At 45.3% G+C, this 5,454-nt stretch overlaps 1 non-coding gene across 1 annotated transcript; it reads right to left on the bottom strand.

The window, feature by feature from the left end:
* Window positions 1–441: 441 nt before the first annotated feature.
* LOC141615923 (small nucleolar RNA R71) lies at window positions 442–547 on the bottom strand. Its single transcript, XR_012530309.1, has one exon. It is a non-coding gene; the product is annotated as a small nucleolar RNA R71 (small nucleolar RNA).
* Between the last annotated feature and the right edge of the window lie 4,907 nt (window positions 548–5,454).

Below are 5,454 nucleotides of genomic sequence, written 5' to 3'. Positions count from 1 at the left end.
ATTTCCTATTTACAGAAGATCAATCTTTAGTAGAAGATAATCTCAGTTCTGTAAACCAACCAGTAAAGATGCCGAATATTGCAAGTCATTCGGAGCCTAAAGCATCATCTATTCCTAAGGGTTTCAATCTCCAGACTGAGGATGGGAATACTTTTGACATCCGTCCGTCCTATATCAATCTGGTGGAGACAAATCTCTTTAGAGGTGTGGCAGGTGAAGACCCGAGGAAGTATATGGAGGTCTTTACGGACTACTGTTCTACTATCCCCGCCACAAAAGGGGTAACTCAAGACAAGATTAAGGAGGTGTTGTTTCCTTTTTCTTTGATCGACTCGGCCAGGAGTGGTGATGACTTGGACCGTACGGCCGCAGGGATCACAGACTGGGAGACCCTTGCTCTTGCTTTTTATAAGAGATATTTCCCTCCGCAGTGCACCAATCAGCTGAGGGCAAAGATCACTAGTTTCAAGCAGGCACCTGATGAGACTTTCTATGAAGCTTGGTGTCGGTTCAAGAGATTGGTGAGGTCTCTTCCTCAACATGGTTTTGATCCATGGTTCCTGTCCAATCAGTTCTACAATGGGTTGTACGATGACCACAGAGCTATACTTGACGCATCATCCAACGGAAGATTCCAAAAGAATACTGATGATGATAAGGGGTGGGCCATTATTGAGGAAATGGCGACCCATTGTGCTGAGTATGGAAACCCGAGGGATGGTATTCGGACAGTTCACGGGTTAATAAGGCAGTTGTGGCTCAGCTGGAAGCCATGAATGCTCGATTTGATAAATTAGAGCTGCATTCTACTGGGGAGCCTCAGACGGTCCATTTGCTTACTAGAGGGGAAACCGTCACATGTGAGAGATGTGGGAGCAATGACGGTCATACTGCTATTGACTGTCTTACAGAGAAGAAACAGGTCCTTGGTTTTCAACAATACAGGCAAGGAGGGGGTTCCTATTATATAACCAAGGGGCAGTCCATCCCAATTTGAGGTGGACAAGTCAAAATGTGCTCAATCTTACCCCTCCGCAGCAGCAGCAGCCATATGTCCCTCCTCATAAGGCTCAACAAGGCTTTCAAAAGCCTCTTTCCTTTCCTACACATAATCACGGTGCATCATCCTCAGGTGGGGTGAGCGAGTTATCTGAGCTGAAGATGATGTTGCAGTCTTTGACAAAGCAGTGGCAGCTAAGTGACCAACAAAAAGAAGCATCTATTAAGTCACTTGAAACCCAAGTTGCCCAGTTAGCCGCGAACCAATCCACGAGGAAGCAGGGTCATTTACCGTCACAAGCTGATAAGAATCAACATGAGACGGTGAATTTAATAAACCTGAGAAGCGGTCGTTCATATGAGGGATCAGAATTATTGAAATCAGACCCGAGGAAAGTAATTACTGCTGATGAACAGTGTACTGTTGATGAAAAAGAGCTGACGACAAAGAAGATACTCGATCGACTGGTTTCAGGGGGTCGATCGAGTGAAAAAGCTGAAGAAAGGACTCGATCGAGTGGAATTTATGCTCGATCGAGTGACCAGGAAAAAGAACAGCTCGATCGAGTAAAACAAACAGCTCGATCGAGTGATTTTATAGAGGATTATGCTCTATCGAGTGATATTGTTGCTCGATCGAGTGATGCTGATAAAGAAGACCTCGATCGAGAGCCTGCTAGTGCTCGATCGAGTGAAATATCGCCTGAAAGACCCCGTTTGAGAGGAAAGAAGTCTCGATCGAAGGATGTAGAGCTTAATCCAGCCGACACGTTGGAAGAGAGGAACAAGGGGCTCGAAATACCCATTACGGTGCCCTTCCCGAGGCGACTACAGAACACAAAGGCTAATCAACAGTTCGGTAAATTTGCCGAACTCCTGAAAAGCTTGCAAGTCACCGTTCCGTTCGCCGAATTGCTGACACAGGTACCCTCTTACCTTCAATTTATGAAAGAAATTTTATCACGTAAGAGGCACATTAACGATCATGAGACGGTAGCTTTGACCGAGGTAGGGATGGCCCTAGTTCAAAATAAGTTACCTCCAAAACAGTCGGACCCAGGTAGTTTCTCAATTCCGTGTCACATTGGTACCCACTTAATTGACAACGCGTTATGCGATCTTGGCGCTAGCATTAGTGTCTTACCGCTATCTCTGGCTAAGAGACTTGGTTTGACCAAGTTTAATTGCACAAATATGACTGTACAGATGGCCGACCGTAGTATATCACGGCCGTTAGGTGTCATAGAAGACATACCTGTTAAGATCGGGAGATTCTTTATTTCCGTTGACTTCATTGTACTTGACATCCCCGAGGACACACATACCCCTATCATTTTAGGGAGACCATTTTTATTCACTGCCCGTGCAGTGATAAACGTCGGGGGCAAGACATTGACTTTTCAGGTTGGGGACGAGGAATTGATTTTCCATCAGTCTAAGTCCCAAAGGGCTCCCATGCAAGCTCAGCCTTGCAATGCCCTCTCTTCTACTGACCCTCCTATTGACACTCCAAATTAAAATTTGGAATATTCTGTTGCTATCGTGACCCCTTCGCCTCAGATTGAGAGCAAAAAGGAGGAGAGTTCGTCTGTTTTCCTTGCTGCAGGTACAGATGAAAATAATGCAGGAGCTGTCAATGGTCATGGTGCAATTACAGTCAGTCAAAGTGGGAGGGATGATACTAAAGCTGGTGAGAAAGGAATAAGGATGAGGAAAGTTTGCGCGTATGTGGACGTCAACTATTCTCCTCCTAATGATTCAAGTACAAGCTCGTGGAGAATGAAGAGGACGGTTAATGTTGCCGAGGTGACGTCCTCCAGTCAGAAGCCCTCCGAGGGGCTGCTGAATTGCTTTGAGAAGTGAGCGGGGAAATGCCCCGTGTAAAAAATTGTATAAACAATTTTTAATTTTCGTCGGATTTATTTATTGCATTTAATTAGGACAATTAGAATTTAGACATTTTTAGCGTAGTTTAGAAGACTATAGACTGTTACTTTTTATATTTGGTATTTTGGGATATTTTTGCGGATGTTTTTATGCAGGTTTGGGGAGATTATACGCAAATTCAATGGCTTACACGAGGAAAAGAGCTCGATCGAGTACTTTTTGTACTCGATCGAGTGAAATTTGATCGATCGAATGGTTCCAGAATGCTCGATCGACAAAAGCTAAAAAGTGGAGTACTCGATCGAGTAACTTTTTACTCGATCGAGTGAACTGCATAGGGGAGCTCTCGATCGAGTGATTTTAAAACACTCGATCGAGTGAATTTGGAAATGACGCGCAGGGAGTCTCTTTAACTCCCTTCCTTTTTCTTATTATTTCATTTTCTTCCTTATTTTTCGACTGCTCTTCACTATTTGCGATAAATCCTCCCAAAAACCTCCATTAATCTTGCCCAATACCAAATCTACCACCTACAATTTGTTTCTTGCTAATTAAACGACATTTGTCCTCTACTTTCCCCTTGATTATTGTTGTTTTACACGGTCAATTAGAGGAGTTAGGGTTTGCGGTTTTTCGATCAAAAATCGCCCAAATTTGCTTGTTTGTGTCGATTAATTGCTCTTTGTAGGTTCCTTATCATCAAGTAAGTAATCCATATTCCTCATTATCTTTTAACTGCATTAATTTTTGCTTTTTATGAAGACAATTAGGAATTAGGGTTTCGAGATTTCCTTTTGGGTCGCATTTTTCGATTATTATTGTGATTCCATGCTTAATTTGCCTTGCTTGATGATTAATTCCCTTACCTCATTGATGTTCACATGTTTAATTCGAATTTTGTGAGAAATTTGTGATTAGGGTTCTTGACAGTCGAAATTTTCGACTGAAAAATTGGGTTTTATCTGCTGTTAATACGTCATAAAAAACGTCATTTGATGATCATCCCCCTTATCCTGTCACTGATTACTTGTTTCATTCGAATTTTTTGAGGAACAAATTTGGGAATTAGGGCTGCCAGTCGAAAATTTCGACTGTTTTGGGAAATTCTTTGCTGTTTTATTGCTGATTTCTTATCGTTTTTCCCTGCCCTATTTGACTAGGATGGATACTAGCTATATGCTTTCTACTAGCTCGACCGTCAGTCCATCCTTGCCTGAGACGGTGGTCCCTGCTGCCACCACCGTCTCCGCACCTGCTAGTACCACAGCCACTGCTTCTGTTTAACTTGTTTGTGTTGCCGGTACTGTCTTTGCTCCTACTAGCACTGCTGCTAGCCCCGTTTCAGCCACAACTGCTAGCCTTTCTTCCTCAGTGGGTCTCTGCTGCATCTATTGCTGCAGCTTCACTTTCTACCTCAGGTATGGTGAGCACCTCTACTGCGTGCTCACCTGCAGTCGCAGCTGCTTTCAGAGCGGCCCTAGTACCTCGTACCGTCAGTGGACGGTCTTCTACTTCAGGTTCTAGAGGCCGGGGTCACGGCCGTGGTCGTGCTACACCTGCTCCTAGCGTTTCTTCTGGCACAGTCACTATTCGAGTGGACGACACCCTTGACTCGCACCCTGAGTACCCGCAGGTAACTTTTGTTAATGGTGTACATCGTGTTAGATTTTATAACTTAGTTGACTGCGAGTTTCTCCCTACGCGTTTCTTTTGCCGTACGTCACTTGAGAGGCTCGGTTTCTATGAGCCGGTTTGTGAGCTTTTACGAGGCACGGGGATGGCCGGACTTATCACTATGAGTGGCCATACCTTTAGGGAGCTTAGTCTTGAGTTCTTAAGCTCCTTCACCTTCTCCTCCGGGGCACACGATGCTGCCCTCACTAGTCTTTCTGTGTCCTTCCGGTAGTTCAACCGAACGTTTTCTATGACATTGGAGGATTTTGGTACTACACTCGGACTTTCCTTTACAGGCGCCACTGTTGCCCCTAGGAAGGTCCTCCGTCAGCTTTGGCGGACCTTGGCCCAGACCACCTTTCCCGAGCGAAAGCTCGCTCAGGTCCATCTTTCCCCTGCTCGTTACTTCCTCCGACTGATGGGAAGTACTATTTTTGGCCGAAAGGAGCCAAACAACATCAACAACAACGAGCTCTCTATTTTAGGCGGTTACCTGAACATCGACTGTGAGAGTCCCTTTACTCTCAACATCGCATACTTGACCGCCCAGTACTTCCAGGCTCAGGGAGAGAAGATCACGGACATTATCGTCTGCGGTGGCATAGCCACCATTCTTGCCCGCTCTCTCCTCCATGCCTTGCCTCGTGACCTACCGTACATAGAGGAAGATAGGTACCTGAGCTTATCGTCTATGCACTCTCAGACCTGGCTGACTTCTGATTACCGGACCTGGAAGATAGATGGTTCCTTGTCCGTAGACCTTCCTTGCACCACTCTCCCTCGTCTAGTCCCTTTGCCTACTGTTGCACGGGGCGTCCGACCACCACCTTTACCCGAGTACCACCTACCGATCCAACCACCTAATACCTTACCCGCTTCTAAGAAGCGGCGTAG

The sequence above is a fragment of the Silene latifolia genome, chromosome 11 (genome assembly GCF_048544455.1).
Source record: "Silene latifolia isolate original U9 population chromosome 11, ASM4854445v1, whole genome shotgun sequence".
Classification (NCBI taxonomy): domain Eukaryota; kingdom Viridiplantae; phylum Streptophyta; class Magnoliopsida; order Caryophyllales; family Caryophyllaceae; genus Silene; species Silene latifolia.
The sequence above is the reverse complement of the archived record's forward strand: the minus strand, read 5'-3'. Positions and strand labels throughout refer to the sequence as shown.